Source organism: Vombatus ursinus, unplaced genomic scaffold (assembly GCF_900497805.2).
Source record: "Vombatus ursinus unplaced genomic scaffold, bare-nosed wombat genome assembly UNPS02009835.1, whole genome shotgun sequence".
NCBI lineage: Eukaryota > Metazoa > Chordata > Mammalia > Diprotodontia > Vombatidae > Vombatus > Vombatus ursinus.
The window spans coordinates 3,636,702-3,659,522 of NW_020949613.1; the positions used below are offsets into that span (position 1 = coordinate 3,636,702).

Below are 22,821 nucleotides of genomic sequence, written 5' to 3' on the forward strand. Positions count from 1 at the left end.
TTTTCATGATAATTTATTGAAATATAATTTCCAGGCTCTTTTTTATTATGACTTTCAGGTAGTCAAATAATTTTTAAAATGATAGATTTAAAATTTTTAAATGATATTTATTATTTTTCCTAATTACACATAAAAATGATTTTTAACATTTGTATTTTAAAAGTTTGAGTTTCAAATTCTCTCTCTCTCCTTTATCTACCCCCTCGTGAAACAGTAAGCAATTTGATGTACATGTGCAATATTTCAAAACATATTAGTCATGTTTTGAAAGAAAACAGAATCTCCAAAAAAAAAAAACCACCAAAAAAATAAAGTGAAAATTGTATGTTTCAATCTGCCTTCAGAAATCATCAGGATTTTTTTTCCTCCCTCTGGAGGTGGGTGATATTTTTCATCATAAGTTCTTCAGAATTATCTGTGATCATTGCATTGCTGAGAATAGCTAAGTCATTCACATTTGATCATCACACAATATTGCTATTACTGTGTACAATGGTTCTGCTCATTGCACACCAGTTCATGTAAGTCTTTCCAGGTTTTTCTGAAATCATCCTGCTGTCATTTCTTATAGTACAATATTATTCCATTAAAATCATAGACCAAAATTTGTTTAGCCATTCCCCCATTAATTGACACCCCCTCAATTTCTGATTTTTTGTCACCACAAAAAGAGCTGCTATAAATATTTTTTGTACATATGGGTCCCTTTTCTTTTTTTAAATCTCTTTGGTATACAGAGCTAGTAGTGGTATTGCTGGATCAAAGGGTATGAACAGTTTGGTTACCCTTTCAGCATAGTTTCAAATTGCTCTCCAGAATGTTTGGATCAGTTCACAACTCCATCAACAATATGTGAGTGTCCTAATTTTCCCACACCCCCTCCAACATTTATCATTTTCTTTTTTTCTCATATTAGCCAACCTGATACGTATGAGGTGGCTCCTCATATTTGTTCTCATTTGCATTTCTCTAATCACTGGTGATTTAGAACAATTTTTATGCCTATGAATAGCTTTAATTTCTTTTTCTGAAAACTGCCTTTTCACATATTTTTATCATTTATCAATTGGGCACAGTCCAGTGATTCTTAAATTATCTCTCCTCAATTTATTTTCCAGGTCAATTGTTTTTCCAATAAGATAGTTCACATTTTCTTTCATTTTTTTCATTTGATTTGATTTGATTGTTTCTTGATGTCTCATGGAGTCATTAGCTTCCACTTGTCTGATTCTAATTTTTAAGGAATTATATTCTAGGGGGCAGCTAGGTGGTGCAGTGGATAGAGCACCAGCCCTGAAGTCAGGAGGACCTGAGTTCAAATCTGGCCTCAGGCCAAACACTTGACACCTACTAGCTGTGTGACCCTGGGCAAGTCACTTAACCCAATTGCCTAAAATAAAAATAAATATACATATATAGGAATTATTTTCTTCATTGAGCTTTTGTACCACCTTTTCCATTTGGCCAATTCTGCTTTTTAAGGTGTTATTTTTTCAGTATTTTTTGTGCCTACTTTACCAAGCTGTTGACTCTTTTTAATTATTTTCTTTCATCACTGTCATTTCTTTTTCCAATTTTTCCTCTACCTCTCTTATTTGATTAAAAAAAAGGGGAGGCCTTTGCTCTTCTAGAAATTCTTTTGGGCTTGAGGCCAATTCATATTTTTCTTGGAGGCTTTGGATATATCTGTTTTGACATTGTTGTATTCTTCTGAGTTTATGTTTTAATCATCTCTGTCATTACAGTTACTTTCTATGGTCAAGTTATTTTTTGTTGTTGTTTGCTCATTTTCCAGCAGATTTCTTTTTTAAAAATATATAATTAATTAATTTTAGTTTTCAACGTTCACTTCCATAAGATTTTGAGTTTCAAATTTTCTCCCCCTCCTTCTTCTTATCCCTCCCCAAGACACCACACAATCTGTGCAATAGGCTCTACTTATACATTCATATTAATCATATGTCCACATTAGTCAGGGAATAAGGAAGAATTAGAACTAAAGGAAGAAACCATGAGAAAGAAAAAACAAAATAAAACAACAAAAGAAGAGAAAATAATATGCTTCCATCTGCATTCAGATTCCTAAGTTCTTTCTCTGGATGTGGACAACATTTTCCATTGTGAGACTTTTGGAGTTGTCTTAGATCCTTGGATTGCTGAAAAGAACTAAGTCTATCAAAATTAGTCATCACACCATGTGGCTATTACCATGTACAATGTTCTCCTGGTTCTGCTCATTTCACTCTGCATCAGTTCATATAAGTCTTCTCAGGTTTTTCTGAAGTCCACCTGCTCATCATTTACTATAGCACAATAGTATTCCATTACATTCATATACCCCAACTTGTTTAGCCATTCCCCCACTGATGGACATCCTCTCAATTTCCAATTCTTTGCCACCACAAAAAGAGCTGTTATAAATATTTTTGTGCATGTTGGTTCTTTTCTTGTTTTTTTTTAAACTCTTTGGGATCCAGTAAATTTCTTGACTTTCAACCTTACATTACAATTGGTCTCTGCTCCTAGGGTTGAGGGGGCACAGCCCCAAGTTTCAGCTTTTCTATGCTGCTATTTTCAGAGCTAGTCTTTGGTTTTGTACATTTTCAGTTCTTCCAAGGTGGCATGTTCTAAGGAGAGGTGTGGTCACTACTCTCCTGGACTGTTCTTTGGTCTGCAAGATACTACAAGCACTCTTCTCTACCCTAGAACTGTGACCATGGTCCTCACTCTCCTTCAGCTACAAATCCCTGCTTTTACCCCACCATCTTGGCTCAACTACTACACTTTTTAAAGGACCTTACAATATCTAACATTTCAATAGCACCTTGGAGTCATGAAGTCCTAAGTTCAAATCCTGTCTCAGGCAATTACTAATTACTAGCTCTTTTGGATAAGTTTTTAGGCAAGTCATTTTACCTCTGTCAGTTTCATTTTCCTCAAATGTGATAACAATAGCACCTATCCCACTAGGTTAGTGTGAGGCTCAAATGAGATAATATGTTTTTTTTAAAAAGCACTTTGCAGAACTTAAAGTAATATATAAATGTTAGATATTGCTATGTCATCACATTTAATCTTCACAATAGCCCTGTGAAGTAAACATTATTAACATTATTAACCATCATATTACTTTTACAGTTGAGGAAACTGAGGCTTAGTGATGTTCAATTACTTACTCTTTATCTCACTGCTAATGGTTCCTCAAGTAGGACTATGTATTCAGCCAAGTCTTTCTGACTCAAAGTTCAGTACTATCTACTAGAATACACTATCTCTCCCTTAAACTCAGCATTGAGATTTATAGCTAAGAATAGGCATTCTCTTCTAAGAATTTGTCTACAGTAATATTTCTGTAATGTAATTTTTATAGAAATTGCTTCAATCTTCTGTTTGGAAGCTAAAGAGCAATAGGGCCTTAAGCAAGCTTTTTCTAATCCGTGGCTGACAGATGGGTCTATTCTGGTTTTTAATATAGTGCCAGTTTGTAAATATTTTACATCTGAAGGGAAGGTGTTACGATAAAATGCTATACAAGATTCATAAAACTTGAGATATATCTGGCCACTATAGACTAAATTGGAGATAATTACATTTTGAAACATATTTCCTCAGCTTTTGAATATGGAAATTTTCAAACTTCTTCCAGGGAATTTCACTTTCATAAAACATTTTTTTCTAGAGCTGGTCACTGGCATTTAATTATAGCTAAACTGATTGTCCTTTGTAATTAAGTCCAAGCAATTAGGTTGCTCAATTTTATACCTTTAAACTTTACAGTTCAACAAAGAAGATTTGGGAACTATTTTGGCATTAATTTCAAAAGCAATTACATTCTGTGTTTCAGAGCATCCACTTACTGACTCTGATTTCCTACATCCCATTTCTTTTCTGGGCCTTGGACCATTTCTTTATCAACACTAGGGAAATTTCTTTTTATTCTCATTATTTTTTAAATCACCAATTCTTGCTTCACCATCTCTATCAATTTTGGAGGTAATAGCTATTTATTTATTGACCTAAATATACCATATAATGGTACAATACCACATGCATGCTGAGTCTATGGCTTCAAAAGGACTTCAAAGCACTTTATAAATGTAACACCCACTCTGGGCTAACATTTGCAGCTATTACTGTAACTAGCCTTGGTGAGGACTCAAACCTCCTTATAAAAGAAGGATCCTGTTCTGTTAGCGCCTAGTTGAAGCTACAAGGCACCACACTCAGCAAAACAACCACCAAAAGGTTGATAGAGTCCTCCAGGTTATACAAAGCAATATATTCTCTGTTAACACCAGTGATTTGAGGAATAGGGTAGCTATGAGATAACAAAGTTAGTCAGCTGACTATTATGGAGATAATATTTAGTCTAAATAAAATCTGTGTCCTTAGCATTTCTTCTTTATCTCTTTATTGCCTTTCTTGGATCCTTTTCTTTGTTTGTTAATACCTCCAAAGCAAGGGTCAGCAAAGGAAGGGAAAAGAGTAAAGATACAAATTACTTAAATTCCCAGCCAATTAAGAAGTCTGGTGAAAAATAATATGAAATGAAGGGTTGAAGATTATTGGAAAGGTTCAGAAAATGTTGATTTAAAGTAATTTGGGGATAATTCTCACTTATCCAAGCTTACCTTGCTCCCAAATGAACATGTATAATTGAACTGAATGAACCATGGGTAGATTTTTTTGTAACTAAGATCCTGATAAATCACCACAAATGATATAATGAGAATTCAGAAAGTTGCCTTAATGATATTAGGCTCCACTTCTTCCCAATATCTTTAACATACAAACCATTTTATTACAGAGATACATTATTTGCAAGTTTATTTTTAAATTTTACTAGGACAAAATAGTACATGTTGCTAAGTAACCTGATATATGATTTCTTTTCAAAAGTGAGCTATGATTCATTTTGTTGTACAACAAATAACTTTTTGAAAGCCCCAAAGCTTTTAATGCATATTTTCCCTGGCACCCTACTGTTTAAAAAAAGAAGTTGTGTATATTTTCAATTTGTAACCTAATTTAATATTGAATATTTTCTTGTACTTGTAAGTATAAATATGTGAAATGCTACTGAGATGTGTTTGTTTGAGGTAAACTTTCAGTAATTATAGGAAACCATTTCATCACATGCTTGGATTTGCATTCAGTGAGCTGGAGTTATAGCTATTGGGCTTCCTCAGTAATGAGGCATAAATGTACTGAATGACACATGGAGTCTACTAGTATATATTGTACTTGTTATTAAAGGAATATTTTTGCAGTTTTCTCTTTAATATCTGTTTCCAACTTTAAAAAAACTCAGCATGTCTCCTATTGAAAATTACACATATGAAAATACAAAATTAGATTTTTTAAGAGAAATAACCTTTAAATGATTCATATAAAAGATTGAAGAGAATAATTTAGAGCACAGTCATAGTAAGTTTCTTACTACAAAGAAAGTCATCATTTTTATTCAGGTTTTTTTTTTGTTTTTATTATCCAAAAAGGACGTTGAAGGTGATAATTACCAAAACATTCATTTTCAGGGTAAAATGTAAAAAGAGAAAATAATGAATCAAATAACAAATTATAATGACAAAAGAGGGCAGGGAGAGTTAGCAGAGGTAAAATAAATAATAAAAAAAGACTTCCAGGACATTGATTAAAAAAAGAATCTACAACATAGGTACCCCTGAGTGGAAGGGAAAAGACAGAACAAGGAAAAAAATAAAATAGCATTATAGAAAAGAAAGGAGGAAAATATCAGAATGGCTTGAAGACTAACAATAATAATCTTAAAGTATATAAGGAGTTTTTAAGAGGAGGATAGTAAATCAGCTATTCCCAGTCTCCATTGAAGCTAAAATAGATTTAAAAAAACTTTAAAATATTAGCATGACATATTTAGTTTACATTGAACCTGGAATGAATACTTCTGAATATAGTACCTCTGAATACATTTCTGGAAGCTTATAAAGTCATAGATTCAGAGATATAAGGAACAGAGAAGTCATCTAGTCCAACCCCTTGATATACATTTGGGGAATTTGAAGCCCAGAATGGGGAAGCAAGTGACTTCTCCAACATTTCATAACGACTGTATAGTAAAGCTGGGATTAAAATGTAAGCTTTCTGACTTGAAAGCTAAGGCATGTTTTACTGAACTATACTTCCTTTAATGGTCATTAAAAAATAAAGGATTGAAATGTTTTATTGAAAGATGAGAGAGGGAGGGGCATATCAATCTTTTTCTTGAGAACTTACTTTATGAGGTTTCTAGGTGGCACAGTGGATATAGTTTTGGACTTGGAGTAGGGGAGATCTGGGTTTGAATCTTGCCTGAGACAAATACTAGCTGTGTGTCTCTGGGGAGGTCGCTTTACTTTTTCAGCCTCAGTTTCCAAATCTATAACATGGAATTAATTACAGCATCACAAGGTTGTTGTGAAGATCAAAAGAGAAAATATATTTAAACCACTTTGCCAACTTTAAAAGAATATGAAAATACAGTTGTGCCCCAAAATGTATAGGAGTTAGAGGTGCAGGACCCCCACGAATATAAAAATAACATCAAATAACTCTAGGTTCCACTGCCAAATCTTTATTTTTAATCTTTTTTTTTTCCTCTTTAAGCAATTGGGGTTAAGTGTCTTGCCCAGGGTCACACAGCTAATAAGTATCAAGTGTTTGGTCTGAGGCCAGATTTGAACTCAGGTGCTCCTGACTTCAGTGCTGGTGCTCTATCCACGGTGCCACCTAGCTGCCCCTATTTTTAATCTTTTATTTTTAATTCATATTTATTTAGCACACAAAACAAGTAAAACAACACACTGTAACCATAAAAAAAGTTTCAGTTTCTACATGGAGAGATTAGTATCTCACACACTATGCAGTCTTTGAAGCAACTCCACAGATATGAAAAGCATAAGATACAAAGGTCACTGAAGGAGAACATTACATGACTGAGTTCAGAAGGTAGAAAGACAGAATGGAGGCATTCTCAAAGGGAGTGCTTAACCCATAGTTCTTTAGTACACTGAAATTTTTAACAAAATTTAATTGTTTATTATAAGTTTGTATATGTGTACTTATGGTAGTAAATAGTAAAAATAGATTAATGATATATAATACTTATGAATTTATGACTTACTCTTTTAAAATTTTCTTTCATATCCCTATCACCTGCCATTTTCTGCAGTATACTGCAAATTTCCAAAAATTCCCATATAATTATTGATGACCAACCGTAAATAGTCAAAACTACAAATGTGAAACCTGGGAATGTTGAGGGATGACTGTATTAGGTACTCTTTACTCAAAGTTTTAGACCTACCAATTTAGGTACTACTTTTAAATGGCTTAATGATACTGACACTGATTAACACACACACATACACACAAAAAAACCAAAACAACTATTTGGTGTTATTAACAGGTTTGTTCACTTCTAAATTCCATCTATCAATGCACACCATCAATGATTCTGCACTTTATCATCTTAACAACTTACTTAAGGGACTTAAGCTTAAATAACTTGCTTAAGGTCATAGAGTCAGTATGTGTCAGAGGTAAGACATCAATTCAGGTATCTTATATTCTTATCAGTTTTCTGTCCACTAAACTATACTGACTCTGGAACTAGAGCAAACAACAAATTCTCATTGAATTGATGAATGGGACTTTAGCGATGACACATGACTGACATGTTGCCCATCTCAAAACTTTGTATTTGAGCCACAGGAATAAGTTAACAAGAGAGGCCATGTAATTTGTAAAGATTATTATAAGTTAATATATAGTAATGTCTGGGACTGGTTCTTATTCATAGGATCATAGGATTTGTAGTTTTAAAGGACCTTGAATCTCATCTGAAAGGAATAGTGATGCAATAGAAAGAAGATTGCATTTGGAGTTTGGAGACCTCAATTCATGGTGTAACTGTTACTAACTACTTGAGTGATATTGGGTAAGTCACTTAGCCTCTCAGTTCCTTAGTTTCCTCATCTGTAAAATGAAGAAGGATTGATTATATGGTGTCTGAGATCCCTTTCTGCTCTAAATCTATATCAAAACTTTGATTCTACAGATGAATTAATATTCTTGATTCCACTCATTTCATAGATGAATAAAAAGTTTCAAAGAGAAGTGACAAGATCATATTGTTAATAAGTACCATTTTCATATCCCTTCTCTTCCAGAACTAATACATTCAATTCAATTCAATAAACATGAGTTATGTTAAACATGTAATCTCATTAAACATATTACTTTACACTAAAATCACTCTAGTTCTCTTTAATATGGACTAGAGATGAGAGGTGTCCCTAGATCTTTTAGGCTTTCCCAAAGGAGAAAAAGTTTAAACAGGAAAAGGCTTTGAGTATAGATGACAGATTCATAGATTTTGAACTGGAATGGCATTTGTAGACCATCAAGCCCAAATATCTCATAATAAATTAGCTCTTTAATATACTTTTCCAATGTTGTGATCCTAAATCTCTCATTTATTTTATGTTTCTTAAGTGCCAAAATCATTTTACATATATATATATGTATTATGTGTGTGTGCGTGTGTGTGTGTGTGTGTGTGTGTGTTTAACAGCAACAACACAGTGAACCACAAACATGAGAGGGCAAAAGCATTAAAAAAAAAAAGCTTAGTGAGACCCAACTAACCAAAATCATCCCAAGGATATTTATAGACAAAGTTGGTCAAAAGACAAAAAAATAGACAAAATATGGAAACGTTCTATGATGATTTTGAAATTTTTATTTTTTTAAACTTTATTGTCATTGATATCTTTTATTTTTTCATTGTGTAAATATACCCTTGTGTTATTTCCTTCTTCGAGAGAGCTATCATTTATAAAAGAATTATTTTTTTGAAAATAAGATTTTTAAAAGTCAGTTAAACAAATTAACACCTTAAAATTTTGATGTCTCATTTCTGGGACTCTCACCTTTGCAAAGGAGTAGGAGGTGTCTTTGCATATCTCTTCTTAGATCACAAACTTGGTCTTTATAATTGCATAACATTCTGATTCATTTGTTTGGGGACATCTCTTTTCATTTACATTGTTGCAGTCTTGTGTATGGTTTTCCAGTTTTCACTCTGTTCAATTTGTATTAGCTCATGTAAGTATTTGCATGATTATATTCATCATGCTCATCATTTCTTAGAGCACAGTCATGTTGCAATACCTTCATATAGCACAATTTGTTTCTTCAATCAGTCAGCATATCACTTATTTGTTAGCACAAAAAGTGCTCCTACAACTATTTGATTGTTAATGTACCCTTTCTTTTTGTCAATGATCTTCCTGATATATATGCCTAACTATGGAATTGCTGAGTGAAAGGGCCTAGATCAATGAATTATTTCTTTGTTGCGTTATTTCAAACTGATTTCCAGAGAGGTTGTACAAATATACAGCTCAACCAACAATCCATTAGGGTGTCTATCTTTCCACAAACACTCCAAATTAACTATTCCATTATTTTTTTCATCTCTGCCAATTTGCTGGGTATGATGAAAAATTTCAGGATTCTTTTGATGTCCATTTCCCTTATCCAAATCCCTAGTGATTTGGCATATTCTTTGATATAGTTAAAAATCATTTGCAATTTTTTGAGAACTGTTTGTTCATATTTGTTTAACTACTTCTCTAGTGGTAAAAGGATTTGGGACATATATTCGTGCTATTTGTCTATATCAGTTGGATATCAAATCTTTATCATATATTTAATAGAAAGATTGTTATCCTCTGTAATCATTTTTTATTTAATTTACCAGATTATGTTTTCAAAGTTCTTTGTATTTATGATGTTGTTTTTATTGTGTTCATTGTTCTACTGCTTCTGCTCACTTCGCTGCATCAGTTAATGCAAATCTTCCTGGATTATCTGAAACCATACCTTTTATCAATCATTGTCATTATAATATTGCTTTACATTCATTTTTCCAGTTATTCCTCAATTAATGGCCAAATCCCTTAGATTCCTGGTTTTTTTACCTCTACAAAAAGAGGAACTATTAATACTTTGGTACATATGGATCATTTTCATCTTCTTTTTATTTCTTTGAGATAAAGCTCTAATATTAGTATTGCTGGGTCAAAAGGTATGCACAAGTTAATAATTTAGAGGGGTGGAACTAGTTTCAAATTGCTTTTCCAGAATGGGTAGACCAGTTAACAGCTCCATCAAAACTGGGTATGATCCAAAAGGAGGAAAATGAATGTCTAATGAAATAAAATTTTTTTAAGCTTTCCTTATGAGAAGATCAAAATGCAGACTAGATGTTGTGAAATTGAAATGCAAGAATCAAAAGAAATTAAGGTGACTACATGCCTTTGACCCACAAAAAAGATACTATGTAAGAATGAATTATTTATATTATAATGGTAGGAGAAGAAACAAGTGGCCACTTAAAATTGTGTTTTCTTCAAGGGCCGTAGAGAAGGTGGAATTGGATGGATAGACGGTTTGGGGTGTTTTAATTCCATTTTCTTGGCCTCAGAAGAAGGACAAGAGAGATATATGGAACTATGCTGAGGATGCAATAAGGAGAGGGGGGAAGAAACTCTTCTTACAAAGTAAGGTAACATGAGATAAATAGTATTGGAATTTGAAGGAAAGATTGGGAGGAAGATTTTATCGTGAATATTACTTCCATCTGAAGTAGAAAAAAGCAAGGTAAACACAGTATTAGATGAGGAAAATGGAGACAAAGACAGAAAAGCAGAGAGAGATAGAGACAGATACAGAGACATAGAAACAGAAATGAAGAGAAAGAGACAAAAAGACAGAGACAGAGATGTGTATAAATGCATCAAATTCAACATAGGAATAGGAAAGGGAGGGGTGGAACCAAGAAGGTGGAGTATAGGCAGAACCCAGCTATATTCTTCCAATATTTCCCTCCAAACAATTTTAAAATAACACTTCAAATTGAATTTTGCTGGCATTGAGTGCAGTTGGTGTTGATTGGAAACTCTATTGCTCTTATGTTGGTCAGGGTTTCAATTCCAAGGTGGTAAAGAATACTAACATTTGTGTCTGCAGAGGAGCAGAAGACCAGGTCACAGTTTCATAGCCAAGCCAAGAGTGCTTGGAACTGCAGAGAAATAGGGCCCTTCCTGGCTAAACACCAGAGCACAGGGCAAAAGAGTAGCAACCACACATCTATCAAGATCACATCACTTTGAAAGCACTGAAAACTTGTGGATCCCAGATCTATATCTGAAAACAGCACCACTTAGACACACACACACACACACACACACAGCTTGAAGTCTGAAACAATATTTCTTCACCAGCAGGTGAACAGAGCCCAACTTTAACCTGAAGTTCAAAGTCAAGAAATAGGCTGGGAAAATGAGCACACAACAACAACAAGAAAGTACTAGGCAAAATAAAAAAAGGAGGTCCAAAAATTCACTAAAGAAAATAACTCTTTAAAAAGCAGAATTGGCAAAATGGAAAAATAGGTACAAAACCTCACTTAAGACTTAGAATTGGGCAACTAGAAGCTAATGACTCCATGAGACATCAAGAAACAATAAAATAAAATAAAAGAATGAAAATAGAAGAAAAATGTTGAATATCTCATTGGAAAAACAACCAACCTGGAAAACAGATCTAGGAGATATAATTTAAGAATTATTGGAATACCAAAATATTATGATAAAAAAGAAATGTCATATCTCAAGAAATTATAAAGGAAAGTGACCCACTATCTTAGACCAAGAGGGTACAATAGAAGGGGAAAGAATTTACCTTTTACCTCCTAAAAGAGGTCCCAGAATGAAAATTTCCAGGAATATTACAGGAAAATTTCAGGACTGCCAGATCAAAGAGAAAATACTTCTAGAAGGTAAAAAGAAACTTAAAATATCATGCAACCACAGTCAGAATCACACAAAATTTAGTGGCTTCCACCTTAATGGATGAAGGGGCTTGGAATATGATGTTCCAGAAGGCAAAGGAGCAAGGATTGCAATAAAAAATAACCCACCCATCAAAACTCAGTATAATTCTTCGGGGGAAAGAATGGATATTTAATGAATAGAAAAAAGACCAGAGCTGAATAAAAAATTTGACATTCAAATACAAGACTCAAGAGAAGCATAAAGGTAAACATGAACCAGTAATCAATAAAGTTAGACTGTTAAAATTCCTATATGGTAAAATGATACATATAAGTCTTAATAACTTTAATAGAGTAGTTAGGAGTCTACATAGAATGAGGCCATGGAAATGAATCAGTTATGTTAGAATTATCTCTAAAAAAATAAAGGGGTAAGAAAGAGGGATACATTGGTAGAAAGGGGAAAGGAGAAGTAGAATAAAGAAATTTTTTCTCACATAAAAGAGGCATGCAAGGAAGAACTGGTATAGTGGAGAGGAAATTACAGGGATGACAGGCAATGCTTCCACCTCACTCTCTTCAGAATTGGTTCAAAGAAGGGAGAATATATAAACATATTCAGTTCAGCATGAAAATCTGTCTTACCCAATAGGGAAATAGGTGGGGAAGGTGATAAGTGATATGGGGTGAGAAGTGATAAAAGGGACAATTAATTAAAGGAGGCCGTGGTCAGAAGCAAAACAGTCTTTTGTGTAGTGGCAGGATAAAGAGAGAATGAGGGATAAACAGAAGAAAATAAGATGGAGGGGAATATACAATTAGTAATCATAACTGAATGGGAATGTGATGAACTCACCCACAAAAGAGAAGCAGATAAGAGAATGGTTAGAAACTAAAATTCAACAACATGTTGTTTGTAAGAGACATGCTTGAAAAGACATGCTTGAAACACAAAAACACACCATGTTAAAATTAAGGGCTGGAATAGAATCTGTTATGCTTCAGCTGAAGTGAAAAAGGAAAGGGTAATGATCAGGATCTCAGACAAAGCAAAAGCAAAAATCAACCTAATACAAAGAGATAACCAGGGAAACTACATTTTGCTAGACTGTATCATAGTAAATAAAATAATATTAAAAAGTACAGCAAGTTTCTCTGATAAAATCTTCAGATTATAGGGAGCTGACTCAATTGATTAATGGTCAAAGGATGTGAGCAGGCAATTTTCAAAAGAAATCAATATCTATAGTCATCACAACTTGTTCAGCCATTCTGCAGTTGATGGGCATCTCCTCCATTTCCAATTTTTCCCACCATAAAAAGAGTTGGTATAAACATTTTTGTGCATATGAGTCTTTGTCATTTTTTCTTTAATCTCTTTGGGATAATAGACCTAGTAGTAGCATTGCTGGCTCAAAGGTTATGCACAATTTTATAGTCCTCTGGGCATAGTTCCAAATTGTCTTACAGAATGTTTGGACCAGTTTACAACTCCACTAATAAGGCATTAGTGTACCTATTTTTTCCAGATCCCTTCAAGCATTTTTTATTTTCCTTTTCTGTCAAGTTAGCCAATTTATTGAGTGTCAGGTGATACCTCAGAATTGTTTTAATTTGCATTTCTCTAATCAATAGTGTTTTAAAGCATTTTTCAGGTGACTATAAATAGCTTTGATTTCTTCTTCTGAAATGTGTATATTCACATCCTTTGACCATTTATCAGGTAGGGAATGGAACTTATTTTTATAAATTTAGCCCAGTTCCCTGTATATTTGCAAAATGATGTGTTTGTCAGAGAAATTTGTTGCAAATTTCCCCCAGTTTCCTGCTTTCCTTCCAATTTTGGTTGAAGAACTGAAGGAGAAGATAATTTCAATATGTTTGAAAAAAAGAAACATGGACTGGTAATGTAGGAGGAGTCAGGAATAACCACTGAATGACCATGATTATCTGGTTATGTCAAGAAAAGTAGAGTAAGACCCCTACGATGTTGAAGGAGACACTTTCATGAATTTCTGGAAAGACCTATATCTTTACAACAGGATTGACAGTCATGAAAAGAGATACAATCCGTATCATTGGAACAAATATCCTCATTGAAGAGATGAGATTCATTTCAATTATTTGAGTCTAAATTAAGTACAGCATAAAATAGATGACTTTTCTAGTTTCTATCCACCTTTAATATTCTATAATTCAAAAATACTATGTAGTGTTATTCTACAAGAAATGTAATGATTTTATTTATACTTTTATATTTACATACTTATACATTATTTTGTTTATGTCATGTGCAACCCCTGGATTGCTAGGTTTTAAAATAGTGTCTGTATCTTCGATGTTTTATATATAAATTTTGGGTAAAAGATACTGACATGCAGTAGTCACTTTCAACAGAAAACTATTTGCATTTTAAATATTTTGCCTGATCAAATATAGACAAAAAAGGGGAGAAAATAGTTGTTTTGTACTTTTTTGTTTGCTAAGATACTTAGTGTTACTTTGGTTGGAAGAAAAGGAACATCAAAAATTATATTTTGTACATGAACTCATAAGTGATATACATAATACCGTCAAGGATTTACACAAAATCAAGATAGTTAAATTCTATCTACTGACTATCTAGTAATAGATTTAGTATCCTATGCCTCAGACTCATCTCACATTGCTCAAGCTTTCCAGAGAATTCAAGCCCAAATAAATGCCTCATTTTAGAGAAATTAAGGAGTGGGGGGAAGGGTTTGAGGCTGATTCATCTACTGATGAATGCTTTTTTACCTTGGTCAAATTTTCTAGATGATATCCTGTCTCTGAATGATATCTACTACTACTACACTACTTGAATAGATATCAAGAGCACAGTAAGGCAACATGAGTTTTTTATTTCACAATTCTAGTATCAGGAAATATTCTGACAGTATAGGTCCTATTTTCTTTCTTCCAACCATATTTTTGCTGCTACATCTGCAGCCAAAATAAGGATCAGAGTGTTCACATGGTCACACAGGAACTGTTAGAGGTTGGATCCAGGTCTGTCACCCAATCTAATATACCAGTTTTTTATTTTGACAATGGAAAATAATATAGGTAACAAATTCCATTCATATGTTGTTTCCATTTTTAAAATTATTTATTTGTTTTCAACATTCATTTTTTTAAATGTTGAGTTCTGAATTCTCTTCCTCCCTTCCACCCCTGTCCCACTCATTAAGAATGTAAGAAATGTTATACTAACTATACTTGTGAAATCATGTAAGACATTTTCATGTTAACTGTTTCACACACACACACACACCAAGAAAAATAAAGTGAAAAAAGTATGCTTTAATCTGCACTCAGACTACATCAGTCCTCCCACTAGAGGTAAATAGAATTTTTTACCAAATGTCCTTCAAAATTATCTTGAATCATTGTATTGATCCAAATAGCTAAGTTATTCACAGTTGATCAATGTACAATAATACTTTAACTGTCTATAATGTTCTCCTGGTTCTGCTTACTTTACTTTCCATCAGTTCATACAAGTTTTTCCAGGCTTTTCTATAGCCATCTCCCTTGCCATTTCTTATAGCACAACAGTATTCCATCACAATCATATACCACAATTTGTTCAGCCATTCTTCAATTGATGAGCATCCCCTCAATTTCTAATTTTTTGCCACCACAAAAAAGAGCTGCTAAAACTATTTCTGTACCTGTAGGTTTTTTTCCTTTTATACATTTTGATCTAGACCTAGTATTGGTATTGCTGAGTCAAATGGTATACTCAGTTTTATAGCCTTTTGGGCATAGTTCCAATTTACTATCCAGAATGATAGGATCAGTTCACAACTCCACCAGTAATGCGTTAGTGACACAAATTTCCCACATCCCCTCCAATATTTCTCATTTCCCTTTTCTATCATATTGATATATAATGGTCACATTGAACAGAAAACTATTTGGATTTTTTCACCTGATCAAATAGAGACCAAAAATTTATTGTCCTTTTTGGTTGCTAACATATTTAGTATTATTTTGGTCAGAAGAAAAGCAACATCAATACTTGTGTTTCATAAGAGCTCATGATCTTCAGAGTTGTAATTTGCATTTTTATTATTGACAGTGATTTAGAGTATTTTTTTTCATCTTACTATAGATAGCTTTGATTTCTTTTTTTCTTCTTCTTTTTTACAATGCAGAAAATTATATCTTTAGATTTCTTCTTTTGAAAACTGCCTATTCACATCCTTTGACCACTTGTCAGTTAGGGAATGACGTGTACTTTTCATAAATTCTACTCAGTTTGCTATATATTTAAGATATAATGCCATTATCAGAGAAAACTGTTGTTAAAATTTTCCCCAGTTTCCTACTTTCCTTATAATCTTGGATGCATTGGTTTTGTTTGTACAAATCCTTTTTTAAAGTAATCAAAATTATCCATTTTTCTTTCTGTGATCTCTTGCTGGGTCATAAATTCTTCCCTTATTCATATATCTGAAAAGAATTTTTTTCTGTCATCCCCAATTTGCTTATAATATCCACCTTTATTTCTAAATCATGTACCCATTACCTTAGCTTGGCATATGGTGTGAGATGTTGGTCAATACTATACTTAGTTCCTGCCAAATTCCTTTCCAGCTTTCTCACCAATTTTTGTCAAATAGTGAGTTCTTGTTCCAAAAGCTATGATCTTTGAGAATATTAAACATTAGATTACTATGATAATTTACTAATGTATATTTTGTGCCAAATCTATTTTATTGATCCACCAGTCTTTTTCTTAGCTGTCACTAAATTGTTTTCAGCATTACTACTTTGTAATACAGTTTGAAATTTGGTACTTCCAAGCTGCATTCCCTAACATTTTTTTTCGTTGATTCCCTTGACATTCATAGTCTTTTTTTCCAGATGAATTTTATTTTTTTCTACCTCTATAAAATAATTTTTGATAGTGAAATTGGTATGGCACTGAATAAATTAATTGATATAAGTAAAATGGTCATTTTTATTATATTGGCTCAGTCTATCCATGAGAAATTGATATTTCTATAGTTGTTTAGTTCTATCTTTGTGTGAAAAGTGTGTTGTAATAATGTTCATATAGTTCCTGAGTTTTCATTGGCAGGTTAACTACCAAGAATTTTATAATGCTTACAGTAATTTTAAATGCAATTTCTATTTCTATCTCTTCTTGATGGACTTTTTTGATGACATATGGAAATGCTGGTGATTTATGTGAGTTTCTTTTTTTTTTTTAGAATAACAAAAAATATTTTACTGAAACATAAGATTTATAGAAGTTTCCAGACAAGCCATACAAAATGGTCACAAGCTTTTCTCAAAGGGAGGTTTCTACACTTGATAGCAGAATCACAATATTAGTGAGGGCTGTGATGTTTAATGTTCCCATTTTTGTTCAAATAACCAAGCTTGCCCATCTACAGTGTCTAAGTTAGACTTGGCTAGAGGGCATATTCTAAAGTACAACTGGTTGGCTGCTTTAACCAATGCAATTAGCATCACCATAAAAAGGGAAAAGGAGCCCACAAAACTAGAAGAAAAAAAAGACACACCCCAGCAGCTAACTGACAACTACTTTTATTCACAGTGTTGATACTTAAACCATGATGGGAGAAATGAATAAAAGCAGAGCTGGGCCACTGCTTTTAAACAATTTCACAACAATCCAGATGATACTTCTAGCCTCTGCTCATGCATTACAACAGTGAATCAGGACAAGACAGAGATTTCCTAATGTGCATTTAATCACCAAAGGACTGAAGGTGGTCTGGGTTTTTATGCTGTAATGTTTCTAAGACTGTGTCCATTAAATGCAAACAAAAAAGGAAGAGGTCTTCAAAGAACAGGAGAAGTGATGCACACTTGATGTTGAGATTGAATTTAAATATTATTCATGGCATATAGCCTAGTCCATCCTCTGGCTGTTTCTATGGCTTGGACTTCATTGGTCTTCCACTGCTCAGCTATATCATTTGCTAATGGACTGTCTGGATTGGGAGCACTTAACAAAGCTTGGATTGAGAGCAGCACTGTATGGATCTGCAACACTGGAGACCATTTATCTTTCAAAATATCTAAACATATTCTTCCCAACTTGTCTACATTAGGGTAATAAATTTTGGTCATGAAACGTACTTTAGGAGCTGCCATTGGGTATTCTTCTGGAAGAAATAGTTCAAGTTTAAAAGTCCCTCTTAAAGGGGGAATCCTGTGGGCCTGCAATGACCACATGAAAATAATATGTGTTGCTTTCATCTGGTTCTGCTTTTATCCCAGGAACTGGTTCTGCCAGCAAACACTGGGTTTCCTTAATAATCCTGCGGGGCAGCTTGGCCATCTTGTCTGATCCTAAATTCAGCCGCAGGGTCTCGTCCGTGAGTTTCTTTTATACCTGAAACTTTGCTAACGTTATTAATTATTTCAACTAATTTTAGTTGATTCTCTAAGTATATCATTCTGTCATCTACAAAGAATGATAGTTTTATTTCCTCATTGCCAATAATTCCTTCTATTTCTTTTCCTCATCTTATTGTTATAGCTAGCATTTCTAGTACAATACTTAATAATAGCAGTGATAACGGATGTCCTTGCTTCATTCCTGATCTTATTGGAAAGGCTTCTAGCTTTTCCTCATTAAAGAATATGCTTGTTGATGGTTTTAGATAGATGCTACTTATCGTTTTAAGGAAAGCTGAATATTCCTATATTTTCTAGTGTTTCAAAAGATATGACAATTATGTTTTCTTGGATGGTGGAGTGAAAACAGTGACGTGCTTGAGCTCTCCCCCAAACCCCTCCAAATACCTGTAAAAAAAATGGCTCTAAACAAATTCTAAATCAACAGAACCCACAAAAAGACAGAGTGAAACAAATTTCCAGCCCAAGATAACCTGGATGGTTGATTGGAAAGGTATATCGTGCCAGGCTGGGAGAGGAGGGCAGTTCCACGTGGGCACGCAGGCCGCAGCAAACCTGGAGCAGACCTCAGCGGATTGAATCACAGGCAGCTGTGGTAGTTTCCAGACTTCTCAACCCATGAACAACAAAGACAACTTGGAAGGTCAGTGGGAAAAGTCTGTGACTGTGGTGAAAGACAGAAGCTAGGTCCCAGTTGCAAGTCCCAAGCATGGCCCTGAAATGGTGGCTGCCTCCTGAGCTTCCAGCCCACAGACTGAGGAGAAATTAAGTGGTTGATCAGAGGGGGATTGCAGGGATCTCTTTGGCAGTGCTGAGGCAGGAATCTCTTGCTTTGCCTCTGCTTGGATCTGGGTCACAGTTCTGGATGGTAATTCTGGGACGAGAAGGAGCACTGGCACAGTGGACCTTGTTGTGGTGGTGGAGAGGAAACATCTCACCCCTTATCATACCACCTTAGAAGAACTAAAAATTTACAGGTCCCTAAAACAATCTCTGAAAACAACTGGACAAACACCTGAAGCTTGGGACAGTACATTCTCCACATTGCAAGTAGATTCTTACCTCAACAAAGAGCTTAACACTCAAGTAATTAGCTGTGATCATGAGCAAACCTCGCAAAATAAGTCAGACTATATTATCTTACTTTGGCGACAAAGAAGATCAAAACATACAACCAGAAGAAGATAACAAAGTCAAAGCTCCTATATCCAAAGCCTCCAAGAAAAATATGAATCAGTCACAGGCCTTGGAAGAGCTCAGAAGGGATTTTGAGAAGCAAGTAAGAGAAGTAGAGGAAAAACTGGGAAGAGAAATGAGAGTGATGCAAGAAAATCATGAAAAACAAGCCAACAGCTTGCTAAAGGAGACCTAAAAAAAATACTGAAGAAAATAACACCTTAAAAAATAGCCAAACCCAAATGGCAAAAGAGGTCCAAAAAGCCAATGAGGAGAAGAATGTCCTAAAATGCAATATTGGCCAAATGGAAAAGGAAGTCCAAAAGATTGCTGAAGAAAATGCTTCCTTAGAAATTAGAATAGAGCAATTGGAAGCTAGTGACTTTGTGAGAAATCAAGACACTGTAAAACAAATCCAAAAGAATGAAAAATTAGAAAACAATGTGAAATATCTCATTGGAAAAACAACTGACCTGGAAAATAGATCCATGAGAGAGAATTTAAAAATTATTAAACTATCTGAAAGCCATGATCAAAAAAAGAGCCTAGACATCATCTTTCAAGAAATTATCAAGGAAAACTGCCCTGATATTCTAGAACCAGAGGGTAAAATAGAAATTGAAAGAATACATTGATCTCCTCCTGAAATAGATCCCCAAAAGAAAACTCCTAGTAATATTGTAGCCAAATTCCAGAGTTCCCCCGTCAAGGAGAAAAAATTACAAGCAACCAGAAAGAAACAATTCAAGTATTGTGGAAACACAATCAGGATAACACAAGATTTAGCAGCTTCTACATTAAGGGACTGCAGGGCATGGAATATAATATTCTGGAGGGCAAAGGAGATAGGATTACAACCAAGAATCACCTACCCAGAAAAACTGAGTATAGTCCTTCAGGGGAAAAATGGTCATTCAGTGAAATAGAGGGCTTTCAAGCATTCTTGATGAAAAGACCATAGCTGAATAGAAAATTTGACTTTCAAATACAAGACTCAAGTGGAACATGAAGAGGTAAACAGGAAAGAGAAATCATAAGAGACTTATTAAGATTGAACTGTTTACATTCCTGCATGGAAGGATGATATTTGTAACTCATGAGACCTTTGTCGGTATTAGGGTAGTTGGAGGGAAAAATTTATATGGATAGATAGATAGATAGATAGATAGATAGATAGATAGATAGATAGATAGGTGAATAGATAGAGGGCAGAGGGTGAGTTGAAGATGAAGGGATGATATCTGGAGAATAAAATTAAGGGGTGAGAGAAGATTATACTAGGAGAAGGAGAAAGGGAAAGGTAGAACTGGTAAATTATCTCACAAAAAAAAATTATCTCACAAAAAAAAAAGGAAAATGCTCCTACAGTGGAGGGGAAATGGCAGAAGGTGAGAGGAGAATGAGTGAATCTTATTCTCATAGGATTTGACTTAAGGAGGGAATAACATACACACTCAATTGGGTATGGAAATCTGTCTTACCCTACAGGAAAATAGGGGGGAAGGGGACAATTGAGTAAGGGGATGATAGAGAGGAAGGCACATTGGGAAAGGGGATAATCATAAGCAAATACTTCTGAGAAGGGGCAGTGTCAAAAGAAAGAATAGAATAAAGGGGGGGCAGGATAGGATTAAGGGAAATAGAGTTAGTTTTTCACAGCATGTCTAACATGGAAGTGTTTCGTGTAACTGCACATGTATAACCTATATTGAGTTACTTGCCTTTTCAATGATGGTGGGTGGGGAGGGAGGAAGGGAGAAAATTTGGAACCCAAAGTTTAAAAACACATGTTTAAAAAAAGTGTTTTCACGTGCACCTAGGAAATAAGAAATACAGGAAATGGGGTACAGAAATCTATCCTGCCCTACACATAAATAGAAAGGGAAGGGGATAAGAGAAGGGGGGAAGAGATAGAAGGGAAGGCAGACTAGGGGAAGGGTATTCAGAACGCATGCCATCTTGGGGTGGGGGGAGGGGTGAGATGGGGTGAAAATTTGGAACTCAAAATCTTGTGGAAGTAAATGTTGGAAACTAAAAATAAATATATTAATAAAAACATTTTAAAAAAGAGAATTACATTTTCTTGAAAGCTTTTTCATCATCTATTGAGTTAATCACATGATTTTTTTGTTGTTTTTGCTATTGGCATGGTCAATTATGCTGTTAGTTTTCCTATATTGAATATGACTTGTATTCCTAGTATAAATCTCATGTTATAGTGTATGATATATTGATGCAATCTTCTGGCTAGTATTTCAAACTTTTGCTTTAATATTCATTGGGGAAATTGGTCTATAGTTTTCTTTTTTTGTTCTTCCTGATTTAAATATCAGCACCATATTTGTGTCAGAAAAGGAATTTGGTAGAACTCCTTCTTTGCCTATGCTTCAAAATAGCTTATATAGTAATGGAATTTATTGTTCTTTAATTGCTTGGTGGAATTCCCTTGTAAATCCTTCTGGTCTAGGGGATTTTTTCTTAGGGAGCCCATTTGTGACTTGTTCACCTTTTTAAAGACAGGGTTATTTAAGTATTCTATTTCTTCTGTTTATCTGGGCAATTAATGTTTTTTGTAAATACCTATCCTTTCAACTTAGATTGCCATATTTATTAGCATATAATTGGGCAAAATAGTTTCTAATAATTACTTTAATTTCATCTTCATTGGTAGTACATTCACCTTTTTTGAATTTGATACTGGTAATTTGCTTTTCTTTCTTTTTTAATGAAGTGAAATCATGGTTTATCTGCTTTGTTGTTTTTATTTTTTATTTATTAAAGCTAGTTCTTAGTTTATTAGTGCATTTTTGTTTACTTTTAATTTTTCTAATCTCTTGATTTTCAGAATTTCTATTTTGGTGTTTAATTGGTGATTTTTAATTTGTTCTTTGCTCAATTCATTGATCTGCTCTTTCTCTCTCTTATTGATGTAAGCATTTGGAGATATAAATATTCCCCTAATTTTTGCTTTTGTCATATCCCACAAATTTTTGTGTGTTGTCTCATTGTTGTCATTCTTTTTCATGAAATTAATTAGTTTCTATGATTTATTCATTGACATTCCCATTCCTTAGGATTAGACTAATCAGTTTCTAATTAACTTTAATCTGTGTTTCAATGACAACTTATTGAATGTAATTTCATCACATTTATTGCAGTATTGTCTGGAAAAGAAATATTTAATATTTCTGCTTCTCTGCATTTGTTTTTAACATTTTCCTGCTCTAATATATGGTCAATTTTTGTGAAGATGCTATGTACACTTGAGAAAATTGTATTCTCCTTTTTTATTCCCATTCAATTTATTCCAGAAATCTATCATATCTAATTTATCTAAGATTCTGTTCATCTGTTTAACTTAT

At 33.9% G+C, this 22,821-nt stretch overlaps 1 protein-coding gene and 1 pseudogene across 1 annotated transcript in view; one reads left to right on the plus strand and one right to left on the minus strand.

Moving 5' to 3' along the window:
* The window catches only part of HCRTR2 (hypocretin receptor 2), a 179,409-nt gene that overhangs the window by 65,953 nt on the left and 90,635 nt on the right, over window positions 1-22,821 (plus strand). The gene's annotated exons all lie outside the window — the stretch shown is intronic.
* Window positions 17,676-18,209, minus strand: LOC114036490 (annotated as a pseudogene).